Below are 14,612 nucleotides of genomic sequence, written 5' to 3' on the forward strand. Positions count from 1 at the left end.
TTCCCGCTCAGCCCAGTCAAAACTGTTCGCTGCTCTGGCACCCCAATGGTGGAACAAGCTCCCTCACGACGCCAGGACAGCAGAGTCAATCACCACCTTCCGGAGACACCTGAAACCACACCTCTTTAAGGAATACCTGGGATAGGATAAGTAATCCTTCCAACCCCCCCCCCAAAAAAAGATACAGATGTACTATTGTAAAGTGGTTGTTCCACTGGATATCATAAGGTGAATGCACCAATTTGTAAGTTGCTAAATGACGTAAATGTAAATGTACAACCTCCACCTCTCCTATTACCACCTCCACCTTTCCTACTTCCACCTCCACCTCTCCTACTACCACCTCCACCTCTCCTACTACCACCTCCACTACTACCACCTCCACCTCTCCTACTACCACCTCCACTACTACCACCTCCACAGTAGCTAGCTAGATTTTTGTTTTAAGAATTCATATAAAAGAAAAGTAGACAATGAATGTAGGGTGTTCCAGCAAGAGTGGACATCAAATTATTTCTTTATTGAGGTATCAGAGAAAGCTGTGTGCTTAGAAAGCAAAGAGAGCATCGCCGTCTTGAAATATTACAACTTGTCCCCACACTTCCAGACGAAGCACTATTTCTCCTTGGCCCTGGATGAGAGCAGTGACGCACTTGATATTCTTACGAGGCATAACCCCAGACTCTCCAGCAAAAAACAAAAAGCTAATCCCAATATCCTAAACTTTATTCTAACAAAACAATGTCACACATATTTCAGAGTGTTTCTTTTGCAAAACATTTGAAACTGAAACCAAGTATTTGTAGAAAAATATTTATTTTAGATTCTTAATTGTTTTCTTACACTTAAATTAATTTAACATTGTCAGATGAATAGTTCCTTTGAACTGTGACATGTACAATTCACAAAAGAGAAGAGGCATGAAAGTAAAAAATAATTGACATTGATTTTACAAAATATTTACACTATGGAGCACTGAGTGGACATAGACAAACTAACTTAGTTCCCAATTTCTCTTCTGTTTCTGCCATTATTTGTCCAAGTTAAAGTAGAAGTTCAACCACCTGTGCATCATATCCAGACTTGTTATGCATCACAGCATTGATAGAATTGAGCAGTTTTCTTCAGTCTCAGATCTATCATGGCACAGTGTACCGCCTGATAGTTTTCAGAAATGTTGTAAGAAATCTGACACTTTGTTGAATTCTCCTGTCAACGTTTCAAAGTCAATTATTGTCTTCCGACACAGTTCAGCTGATTCCATGATTTTAGCAAAGAACTTATTTTCAAGAGCCTCGTCCCTACGGACCTCAAAGATGGCCATGATCATGTCAAGAAGACGGACGATGTCAAGTAACACCACTTCCAATCGTACTGCACCAAGCTCAATGCTTTTGCACAGTTCAGCCACATTCTTCAGCAGTCTGGTTACTTTTGCTGCTGTACTCAGACCTGCAGCTACCATGGATGTGGAGGAGAACAGTTCCTCTAATGTTTGAACATTTGTTTGGATTTTTTCCAGGCATTCAACAATTGGTTGAATATTTTTATTGAATTCTTCTGCATTGTTCTTAATTTTCTCTTTGCCATTATTCTCTAATATGTTCTTGATGGTGTTAGAAGCAGCGATAGCAGCTCCACTAAGTGTCCCTGTAACGAGCAGGGAGGTGCCGCCAGTAACAAAAGTTAGACCTAATCCCAATGCCGTAATTCCAAACACAACATTCCTGTATATGGCAGCTTTGTCCTGCATACTCTTAATATCAGCAGCTTTCTGTTTAAAGTAATTTGCTCTTTCTTGTAAATCTGTTTTCTTTCCATCAAAGAGTTCCTTGAATGACTTGATGTCATGCTTGAGGTTTCCTAGTTCTTTTGACACTGGAAGAAATATATATAATTATCAGAACAATGTTATCCAGAGGAAAAACACAAACCCACAACCCACCCACCAATTAACATTTCTCATTGAATACCTAATTTACCAGTTACTTCTGATCTCAGTTAGTGTTGAAAAACATCTTAGTTTAACCAAGTTTCAGTTATGCGTTCACATACACTCCCCTTCATATTTATTTGGACAGTGAAGCAAAAATATTTGTTAATTTGGCTCATTATTTGAGATCAAATGTTTTAAATGAGGTGACAGTACAGAATGTCACATTTTATTTGAGGGTATTTGCATACATATATTTTTTACCGATTAGAAATTAATGCACTTTATTTATCTAGTCCCCCTTTTGAAGGTGTCATAAGTATCAAATTCATTTATACACTGATTGTACAAAACATTATGAACACCTGCTCTTTTCATGACATAGATTGACCAGGTGAATCCAGGTGAAAGCAGTGATCCCTTATTGATGTCAGAAGGTTAAATCCACTTCAATCAGTGTAGATGAAGGAGAGGAGACAGGTTAAAGAAGGATTTTTAAGCCTTGAGACAATTGAGACATGGATTGCGTATGTGTGCCATTCAGAGGGTGAAATGGCTAGACAAATGAATTAAGTGCCTATGAACAGAGTATGGTAGTAGGTGCCAGGCACATCGGTTTGTGTCAAGAACTGCAACGCTGCTGGGATTTTCATGCTCAACAGGTTCCCGTGTGTATCAAGAATGATCCATCACCCAATGGACATCCAGCCAACTTGACACAACTGTGGGAAGCATTGAAGTCAACATGGGCCCAGCATCCCTGTGGAATGCTTTCGACACCTTGTAGAGTCCATGCCCCAAGGAATTCAGGCTGTTCTGAGGGCAAAAAGGGGTGTAACTCAATATTCGTAAGGTGTTCTTAATGTTTTGTACACACTGTAGTGTATTAAAGTAGTCAAAAGTGTTGTATTTTGGTCATATATTTCTAGCACGCAATGATTACATCAAGCTTGTGACTCTAAAAAAAATGATCCATAATCCTGGTAGCATCCACATTAAAGTAGAAGTGTTCAGAAATATATTAAATTACTATTTACAATAAAAGTGACTCCAAAATAACACAATTCATTATTGACCATTCATTTCTATGGGACACAAAATAATCAGAAACACAACCAAAACAAACTGCAAATGTATCCAACAAGTTTGTAGAGTCAAAAGCTTGATGTAGTCATTCCGTGCTTGGAATAAAAGACCACACATACAGTGAGGGAAAAAAGTATTTGATCCCCTGCTGATTTTGTACGTTTGCCCACTGACAAAGAAATGATCAGTCTATAATTTTAATGGTAGGTTTATTTGAACAGTGAGAGACAGAATAACAAACTAAAAAATCCAGAAAAACGCATGTTAAAAATGTTCTAAATTGATTTGCATTTTAATGAGGGAAATAAGTATTTGACCCCTTCTCAATCAGAAAGATTTCTGGCTCCCAGGTGTCTTTTATACAGGTAACGAGCTGAGATTAGGAGCACACTTAAAGGGAGTGCTCCTAATCTCAGTTTGTTACCTGTATAAAAGACACCTGTCCACAGAAGCAATCAATCAATCAGATTCCAAACTCTCCACCATGGCCAAGACCAAAGAGCTCTCCAAGGATGTCAGGGACAAGATTGTAGAACTATAAAAGGCTGAAATGGGCTACAAGACCATCGCCAAGCAGCTTGGTGAGAAGGTGACAACAGTTGGTTCTTTTATTCGCAAATGGAAGAAACACAAAAGAACTGTCAATCTCCCTCGGCCTGGGGCTCCATGCAAGATCTCACCTCGTGGAGTTGCAATGATCATGAGAACGGTGAGGAATCAGCCCAGAACTACACGGGAGGATCTTGTCAATGATCTTAAGGCAGCTGGAACCATAGTCACCAAGAAAACAATTGGTAACACACTACACCGTGAAGGACTGAAATCCTGCAGTGCCCGCAAGGTCCCCCTGCTCAAGAAAGCACATATACATGCCCGTCTGAAGTTTGCCAATGAACATCTGAATGATTCAGAGGACAACTGGGTGAAAGTGTTGTGGTCAGATGAGACCAAAATGGAGCTCTTTGGCGTCAACTCAACTTACTGTGTTTGGAGGAGGAGGAATGCTGCCTATGACCCCAAGCTCACCATCCCCACCGTCAAACATGGAGGTGGAAACATTATGCTTTGGGGGTGTTTTTCTGCTAAGGGGACAGGACAACTTCACCGCATCAAAGGGACGATGGACAGGGCCATGTACCATCAAATCTTGGGTGAGAACCTCCTTCCCTCAGCCAGGGCATTGGAAATGGGTCGTGGATGGGTATTCCAGCATGACAATGACCCAAAACACACGGCCAAGGCAACAAAGGAGTGGCTCAAGAAGAAGCACATTAAGGTCCTGGAGTGGCCTAGCCAGTCTCCAGACCTTAATCCCATAGAAAATCTGTGGAGGGAGCTGAAGGTTCGAGTTGCCAAACGTCAGCCTCGAAACCTTAATGACTTGGAGAAGATCTGCAAAGAGGAGTGGGACAAAATCCCTCCTGAGATGTGTGCAAACCTGGTGGCCAACTACAAGAAACGTCTGACCTCTGTGATTGCCAACAAGGGTTTTGCCACCAAGTACTAAGTCATGTTTAGCGGAGGGGTCAAGTACTTATTTCCCTCATTTAAATGCAAATCAATTTAGAACATTTTTGACATGTGTTTTTCTGGATTTTTTTGTTGTTATTCTGTCTCTCACTGTTCAAATAAACCTACTATTAAAATTATAGACTGATCATTTCTTTGTCAGTGGGCAAACGTACAAAACCAGCAGGGGATCAAATACTTTTTTCCCTCACTATACATAAAGTGTATCATTTCTAAATGGTAAAACAGATGTCTGAAAATACCCTCAAATAAAAAGGTGACATTCTGTACGGTCACCTCATATCAAACGTTTTACCTCAAATCCAAAATGTTAGAGTATAGTGCCAAATTTAAATGTTTTGCTTCACTGTCCAAAAATATATACACTGCTCAAAAAAATAAAGGGAACACTTAAACAACACAATGTAACTCCAAGTCAATCACACTTCTGTGAAATCAAACTGTCCACTTAGGACGCAAATCCGAATGACAATACATTTCACAGGTTGTTGTGCAAATGGAATAGACAACAGGTGGAAATTATAGGCAACCCCCAATAGGCAAATTATAGGCAACCCCCAATAAAGGAGTGGTTCTGCAGGTGGGGACCACAGACCACTTCTTAGTTCCTATGCTTCCTGGCTGATGTTTTGGTCACTTTTGAATGCTGGCGGTGCTTTCACTCTAGTGGTAGCATGAGACGAAGACTACAACCCACACAAGTGGCTCAGGTAGTGCAGCTCATCCAGGATGGCACATCAATGCGAGCTGTGGCAAGAAGGTTTGCTGTGTCTGTCAGCATAGTGTCCAGAGCATGGAGGCGCTACCAGGAGACAGGCCAGTACATCAGGAGACGTGGAGGAGGTCGTAGGAGGGAAACAACCGCTACCTCCGCCTTTGTGCAAGGAGGAGCAGGAGAAGCACTGCCAGAGCCCTGCAAAATGACCTCCAGCAGGCCACAAATGTGCATGTGTCTGCTCAAACAATCAGAAACAGACTCCATGAGGGTGGTATGAGGGCCCGACGTCCACAGGTGGGGGTTGTGCTTACAGCCCAACACCGTGCAGGACGTTTGGCATTTTCCAGAGAATACCAAGATTGGCAAATTCGCCACTGGCGCCCTGTGCTCTTCACAGATGAAAGCAGGTTCACACTGAGCACGTGACAGACGTGACAGAGTCTGGAGACGCCGTGGAGAACATTCTGCTGCCTGCAACATCCTCCAGCATGACCGGTTTGGCGGTGGGTCAGTCATGGTGTGGGGTGGCATTTCTTTGGGGGGCTGCACAGCCCTCCATGTGCTCGCCAGAGGTAGCCTGACTGCCATTAGGTATCGAGATGAGATCCTCAGACCCCTTGTGAGACCATATGCTGGTGCGGTTGGCGCTGGGTTCCTCCTAATGCAAGACAATGCTAGACCTCATGTGGCTGGAGTGTGTCAGCAGTTCCTGCAAGAGGAAGGCATTGATGCTATGGACTGGCCCGCCCGTTCCCCAGACCTGAATCCAATTGAGCACATCTGGGACATCATGTCTCGCTCCATCCACCAACGCCACGTTGCACCACAGACTGCCAGGAGTTGGCAGATGCTTTAGTCCAGGTCTGGGAGGAGATCCCTCAGGAGACCATCCGCCACCTCATCAGGAGCATGCCCAGGCGTTGTAGGGAGGTCATACAGGCACGTGGAGGCCACACACACTACTGAGCCTCATTTTGACTTGTTTTAAGGACATTACATCAAAGTTGGATCAGCCTGTAGTGTGGTTTTCCACTTTAATTTTGAGTGTGACTCCAAATCCAGACCTCCATGGGTTGATAAATTGGATTCCATTGATTATTTGTGTGTGATTTTGTTGTCAGCACATTCAACTATGTAAAGAAAAAAGTATTTAATAAGATTATTTATTTCATTCAGGATGTGTTGTTTAAGTGTTCCCTTTATTTTTTTGAGCAGTATATTTACATTTTAGCATACACTCTTATCCAGAGCAATTGGGATTTTGTGCTTTTCTCAAGGGCACATTGACAAATTTTTCACCTAGTCGGCTTGGGGATTCCAATGAGCAATCTTTCGGTTATGGTCCCAACTCTTATATCTGCTAGGCTACTTTATTACACCTAAATCTCTAAGTACAAAGGTAGTGGATTATTATTGTTATTTGTATCTTTTGTCCAGGAATATTTGTAGTCATGTCATGAAATATAATGATAATCTCTTGTAGGGTATACCAGGAAGAAACTTGGGGCCAGATTCAAATCGGTCACGCCTGTATACAATGCGCCATTTAAAGGTAAATTCAGACTGAGCCAATATCTGCTTTCTTTTACCGTGAAAGCAACCCTCCCCCCCCGAACATGGTAACATTGCCTTTAAAATCTGCATTGTCGACAACCCGTGATAAAAATTAAGCCTTCCCACATGAAAAAATACTATAGTATACTGTAGTAGTATTACAATATTTACATACTGTAGTATTTAGAGTTGTGTTTTTTTGCAGATATGACTGTAGTATACTGTAGTATTTACTGTAGTGTTTTTGCAGACATTACTGTAGTATTTACTGTAGTATTTTTTCAGACATTACTGTAGTATTTACTGTAGTGTTTTTAAAGACATTACTGTACTATACTGTAGTACACTACAAAATTATATAGTAAGCACTACATGATAGAGGGATAGTACAGTGTACTATAGTATACTACAGTCTACTACAGAATACTACAGAATTCTATGATAAGAACTATAGGTGGAAAGGGGGATACCTAGTCAGTTGTACAACTGAATGCCTTCAACTGAAATGTGTCTTCTGCATTTAACCCAACCCCTCAGAATCAGAGAGGTGCGGGGGGCTGCCTTAAATCGACATCCACGTCTTCGGCGCCCGGGTAACAGTGGCTTAACGGCCTTGCTCAGGGGCAGAATGACAGATTTTTACCTTGTCAGCTCGGGGATTCGATCCAGCAACCTTTCGGTTACTGGCCCAACGCTCTAACCACTAGTATTATATAGTAAACTGTATTTTTTTATGTGGGTTGCTCTGGGTGAAACCGCTTTAATAAGTTAATAAATATTACTTACTATCATGGCCAATTTCCTTGCTACGTCTGTTTCCAGCAGTTGTCATATCTGACTTTGTTAATTGTCTTCCTCTTAGACGGTTCACCAGAAGCTGCAGATCTTAGTTGTGTGCTGGAGAGGGAGAGGCTGTAGAAACAGAACACAAGGATGAATCAATAGACAAGACGATGGTAGTGGACATAAGTTTTATCAAAGTGTAGCTATTTATAGTGTATTTGTAGGTCAATATGTGCTGCATATTTATACTGAACAAAAATATAAACGTAACACGTAAAGTGTTGGTCCCATGTTTCAATGTTGTGCACATTTTTTTACATCCCTATTGGTGAGCATTTCTCCTTTGCCAAGATAATCCATCCCCCTGACAGGTGTGGCATATCAAGAAGCTGGTTAAACAGCATGATCATTACACAGATGCACCTTGTGCTGGGGATAGTAAAAGGCCACTCTAAAATGTGCTGTTTGGTCACACAGCACAATGCCACAGATATCTCAAGTTTTGAGGGAACATGCAATTGGCATGCTGACTGCAGGAATGTCCATCAGAGCTGTTGCCAGATAATTAAATGTTCATTTCTCTACCATAAGCTGCCTCCAACGTCGTTTCAGAGAATTTGGCAGTACGTCCAACCGTCTTCACAACCGCAGACTACATGTAGCCATGCCAGCCCAGGACTTCCACATCCGGCTTCTTCACCAACAGGATCGTCTGAGACCAGCCACCCGGACAGCTGATGAAACTGAGGAGTATTTCTGTCTATAATAAAGCCCTTTTGTGGGGAAAAACGAATTCTGACTTTTTGGGCCTGGCTCCCTAGTGGGTGGCCCTATGCCCTCCCAGGCCCACCCATGGTTGTGCCCCTGCCCAGTCATCTGAAATCCATAGATTAGGGCCTACGGAATTAATTTCAATTGACTGATTTCCTGAAAGGAACTGTAACTCAGTAAAATTGTTGAAATTGTTGCATGTTGTGTTTATATTTTTGTTCAAAAAAAAAAAATATATATATATATATATATATATAATAATGTATAGATATGAATATGTTTTTATATTTATGGGAGGTGAAGGACAGGGCAGTTTTGAATTATTGCCCACAAGTGCGGTTGTCACGTCTACTCTCGCTCCTCCGGCGCTCAACGTCGCCGGTTTACTAACCACCGGTCCTGGCAACCCACCTTTACGCACACCTGCGCCCCATCAGTTAAACCTGGACTTCATTACTACCTTGATTACTTATCATTTATCTATCACTCTGTTCTGTCAGAGGTGACATAGACTAGAGCTCCCCACTAACTACCGGATCCCTCCTCAGGCCGGGGGTTCTTGGTCCGCAAGCTGAGGCCAAACACCACGACACCCCTCCACATCCCCTGGACATCGAGGGAAGCCCTGCCTATGCCGTCAGATCCTTCCTGGACACCTGACATCGTGGGGGTCGGCTCCAGTACCTGGTGGACTGGGAGGGGTACGGTCTAGAGGAGCAGTGTTGGGTACGGGTGGACGACATTCGAGATCCAACATCATCTGAGATTTCTACCTTTGCCGACCGGCCCGCTCCTCGGGGCATCCCTCTATTCGGTGTACGGTCACGTCTACTCCCGCTCGACGTTGCCGGTCCTGGCAGCCCATCATTACGCACACCTGCGCCCTATCATCAGACACACCTGGACTTCATCACTACCCTGATTACTATCCCTATATCTAGTACTCTGTAGCTTTTCTCACCGGGCTGTATTGGTTCTGTTTTCATGTCAGACGCTTCTCTTGGTTTGTATCGCTCCATGTTTGTTTATGTTCAACTCACCAACTGCAGCCTGACTCCCTTCGTCTCCATTACAGCTGTTATCTTAAAGTTATAATCTGCTATATTTACTGCTGTTCAAAGGTCATTTCAATAAATAATCTCATTAGCCTACTACAAATGTGTTAACCCATCACACACACATATGCATATATAAATACTGTTCATAAAGATAGTTAAAACTGACTCGATTTCAAATAGTAAAAGTCTCACATAAACACACTATTGTATAATATACTCTATGTCATTTCCCCACAACAGCACTAACGATAAACTCCTGTCAAAACATACTCAGCTGAATTACTGCAGGTCTGGTGGATGTAGAACATCCAGAGGTGATGATGGTTGAGGGTTGTCTGAGGAAAGCTTCAAGGGATCTAAGATGAATAATAAAATAATTAACAGAATAACACTGGCACTTGTATTTTCCTACTAGAACTGACTTTGTTGATAACTACTTTATTGGGGGCAGGGTTGGGTTACTTTCTATATGTAATCCTTTACTGTCACTAGTTACCTGTCCAAAATTGTAATCAGTAATATACTTTTAGATTACATTCCCTTTAAGATGCATTAGAAAAATACAAAAATGTATATTTCCAATTGAACGAAATAGCAAATAATAATTAGAATAAATAGATCAGAAGTTACTGAGGTCAATTACAGTATCATGATTGATTAGCTGGCGGGAAAATGTACCAAACTAGAGAACAGTTAAATAGTCATTTTCTGACAACGAGATAGCAAAAGCTCAGGTTGCCCAGGCCGACGGTAATACAATCTTCGGCAAAATCATTCGCAAGGAGATTCCTGCAAAAATATTATTTGAAGATGAAAGGATAAATCTATTTTAGAGTTTACAAAGCGGGCCATAAATGGATGTTGCATTTTACTTTATAGGTTAGTCATGTAGGCCCTTCTAAACCATTGCCTTCTACTACAGATAGTAATAAAATGAGGCTATATCTCTATAAAATGAGGCTATAAGCTATTGGAAGACATAGCTTGGACTGTAGCCTACAAAAGCCTTTTCCTGCCCTTTTCCCTCGATCCATCAAACCCATTTGGTTTGTCATCATATAGTAGTGATGTCTGACTTGTGCTCAGACTCGCTCAGACGGAACAAACTTAAAATTGTGACTCTTTTCATTGCTATTTTGAATAACACTGCGAAAAAGAAAGGTGTTAAATATTTTTTTCACAAACATAATTTCAAAATTTGATGTTTGCAAAAAATAATAATGATACATTTTTTTCAAAAGTACATGTTATCTGATTGCAATATTTTTCTTAGTAATGCAACGGATTACAGTTACAGTCATAGTCCTTTACCCTGATTGGGGGAACATGTTCTTACTTTGTGATATGTGGTTGTCTCTTAAAATGGAGGCATTAACTGTAAGTCTCTCTGGATAGGAGCATCTGCTAAGTTAAATTGAAGTGTAAATGTAAAACCAGATTTCACAAACTCTATAATAATTTAAACACTTTCTAACCTTAATCAAAAATGTTCTTACTTTAATGTAAACATTTTCTCACCTTAGTTGTTGAAAAATGATGAAAAATGGATTTGGAAATTGTAACCACGTTTTCCACTCAGTTGGTGTTGGTTCTCTGTGCAATTGTACTTTATCTTTTACTTTCACTCTCCTCCTCCACTCTCCTCCACTTCCTTCTCCTCAAAACTGCAGTACAACATAACACCACAGAGTGGAAGCACTATATCAATATATTAAGTGTTTTCTCTGTCTGGTTTAAAGTGTGTGTGTGTGTGTGTGTGTGTGTGTGTGTGTGTGTGTGTGTGTGTGTGTGTGTGTGTGTGTGTGTGTGTGTGTGTGTGTGTGTGTGTGTGTGTGTGTGTGTTTGCGTGTCTCTCTCTCCCTCTCTCTCTGTGTCTCTCTCTCATTACAGGTGTTTTGGTGTGGACCCTGTGATGCTATTTGAACAAACTATAGTACATTATGGACTTGTGATCACCTGTATATAATAAGCAGTCTTTTTAGGCACCACAGCATTGAGAAACTCAAGCAGCAAGTACCACATAACACCACAGAGCGGCAGCACTATATCAATATATCAAGTGTTTCTCTGTCTGGTTTTAAGTGTAGGTGCGTGCGTGCCTGCGTCTCTCTCTCTCTCTCTCTCTCTCTCTCTCTCTCTCTCTCTCTCTCTCTCTCTCTCTCTCTCTCTCTATCTCATTTTGGTGTGGACCCTGTGGTGCTATTTGGACAAACCATAGTACATTGTGGACTTGTGATCACCTGTATATAATAAGCAGTCTTTTTAGGCACCACAGCATTGAGAAATGGGAGTACTGGGTTCACTCAAGCAGCAACAGCTTGGCCATAGTGCCTTTTTTAACCCAGTGTGCCGGTATCATAATGTATAACACCTGATTAATCTAACACCGCAAAAGTGACATTAAAAATATACATATTTTTGACAATTTGAATGAAAATAATATTACAGTAAGGCACTTAATTGTTACTCAGAAATGAGTTCATATTGATATAGAAACCCACAAACCATTTTGATGACTAAATTAACATTTGAAACTTAATATCTCATTAAATTAACTATCTCAGCTAAGGTTCCAACACAGCTGTTTTTATCTCAATATCAAATCATTTTTGGGTGAAAATGAAGTACTTTACTGTGATTGTTTTCAATTAAAATGGTAAAAATAAGCTAAAATTTTGTTAGGACTGTCTGGGAGTGGTCTGAGTGGGGAGGGGCAAACTGAAAACTAGCTGTTATTGGCAGAGAGGTTTGGAACTCTCTTTCTTATTGGTCTAACTAATTTACTGCCTGGTAACACCACCAAGCAGGCCAAAACTCCATCCCACCAAAAATGCCTAACATTCCAGGTAGCCTGTATTCCATCTTCAAGCATTCATTTTTTATGCCATGGCGATATTTTCACCAATTCCTGCAAACCTCAACTTTAGGGAGGTACAGTAAAACAAATAAGGGGAACTGTAAGTGTGGTGTTATGCTAAAGTTACAATCTGCTGTATTTACTGCTGTTCAAAGGTCATTTCAATAAATAATATATATCTCATTAGCCTAGTACAAATGTCTTACCCCATCACTCCACACACACACACACGCACACATATGCATATATACATACTGTTCATAAAGATAGCTAAAACTGACTCGATTGCAAATAGTAAAAGTCTCACATGAACACACTATTGTATAATATACTCTATGTCATTTCCCCACAACAGCACTAATGATAAACTCCTGTCAAAACATACTCAGCTGAATTACTGCAGGTCTGGTGGATGTAGAACATCCAGAGGTGATGATGGTTGAGGGTTGTCTGAGGAAAGCTTCAAGGGATCTAAGATGAATAATAAAATAATAACAGAATAACACTGGCACTTGTATTTTCCTACTAGAACTGACTTTGTTGATAACTACTTTATTGTAGGCAGGGTTGGGTTACTTTCTAAATGTAATCCTTTACTGTCACTAGTTACTTGTCCAAAATTGTACTCAGTAATGTAACTTTTGGATTACCACAAATCAGTAATGCATTTTTAGATGACTTTCCCTTTAAGATGCATTAGAAAAATACAAAAATGTATATTTCCAATTGAACGAAATATCTATATCTCTATAAAATGAGGCTATATCTCTATAAAATGAGGCTATAAGCTATTGGAAGACATAGCTTGGACTGTAGCCTACAAAAGCCTTTTCCTGCCCTTTTCCCTCGATCCATCAAACCCATTTGGTTTGTCATCATATAGTAGTGATGTCTGACTTGTGCTCAGACTCGCTCAGATGGAACAAACTTAAAATTGTGACTCTTTTCATTGCTATTTTGAATAACACTGCGAAAAAGAAAGGTGTTAAATATTTTTTTCACAAACATAATTTCAAAATTTGATGTTTGCAAAAAATAATAATGATACATTTTTTTCAAAAGTACATGTTATCTGATTGCAATATTTTTCTTAGTAATGCAACGGATTACAGTTACAGTTATAGTCCTTTACCCTGATTGGGGGAACATGTTCTTACTTTGTGATATGTGGTTGTCTCTTAAAATGGAGGCATTAACTGTAAGTCTCTCTGGATAGGAGCATCTGCTAAGTTAAATTGAAGTGTAAATGTAAAACCAGATTTCACAAACTCTATAATAATTTAAACACTTTCTAACCTTAATCAAAAATGTTCTTACTTTAATGTAAACATTTTCTCACCTTAGTTGTTGAAAAATGATGAAAAATGGATTTGGAAATTGTAACCACGTTTTCCACTCAGTTGGTGTTGGTTCTCTGTGCAATTGTACTTTATCTTTTACTTTCACTCTCCTCCTCCACTCTCCTCCACTTCCTTCTCCTCAAAACTGCAGTACAACATAACACCACAGAGTGGAAGCACTATATCAATATATTAAGTGTTTTCTCTGTCTGGTTTAAAGTGTGTGTGTGTGTGTGTGTGTGTGTGTGTGTGTGTGTGTGTGTGTGTGTGTGTGTGTGTGTGTGTGTGTGTGTGTGTGTGTGTGTGTGTGTGTGTGTTTGCGTGTCTCTCTCTCCCTCTCTCTCTGTGTCTCTCTCTCATTACAGGTATTTTGGTGTGGACCCTGTGATGCTATTTGAACAAACTATAGTACATTATGGACTTGTGATCACCTGTATATAATAAGCAGTCTTTTTAGGCACCACAGCATTGAGAAACTCAAGCAGCAACAGCTTGGCCATAGTGGCTTTTTAACCCAGTGGGCTGATATCATAATGTATAACACCTGAATAAACTAACACTGCAAAAGTGACATAAAAAAAAAATAATATTACAGTAAGGTACTTAATTGTTACTCAGAAATGATTTCATATTGATATAGAAACGGCTGCATAGGGCCGGTGTGGGGGCCTCAAGGAACCAGGAAGAGTAGCTCCACCAGCTGCCCCTATGAATTGACCATGAAACGAGCAAGATCACCAGCTATGTTTTTAGAGTCAATTTTTCGCAAATATTTATTTTCTCCAAAGAGTTTATTGAATGGGTTGAACGAGTTGACTAATTTAACACCTGGTGATGTCACCAGGAAAGCCAAAACTCCATCCCACCAAAACAGGCTAAAATTCCTCTGAACATGTAGATTTTCACATGTGTTTTTATGTTGCTCATTAGAAAAATGAGATTTCAGTCTTGGAGCTGTGTTTCCTAACCGATTCGGCATTTT

General features: G+C 40.4%; 1 long non-coding RNA gene across 1 annotated transcript; it reads right to left on the reverse strand.

Annotated features, from left to right (window-relative positions):
* Positions 1 to 797: 797 nt before the first annotated feature.
* LOC115194529 (uncharacterized) lies at positions 798 to 13,891 on the reverse strand. The gene is made up of 6 exons (XR_003878384.1): positions 13,630 to 13,891; positions 12,676 to 12,761; positions 10,952 to 11,097; positions 9,704 to 9,789; positions 7,608 to 7,733; positions 798 to 1,878 (listed from the first exon to the last, which is right to left on the reverse strand). It is a non-coding gene; the product is annotated as an uncharacterized LOC115194529 (long non-coding RNA).
* Between the last annotated feature and the right edge of the window lie 721 nt (positions 13,892 to 14,612).

This window comes from Salmo trutta, chromosome 5 (assembly GCF_901001165.1).
Source record: "Salmo trutta chromosome 5, fSalTru1.1, whole genome shotgun sequence".
Taxonomy (NCBI): Eukaryota; Metazoa; Chordata; class Actinopteri; order Salmoniformes; family Salmonidae; genus Salmo; species Salmo trutta.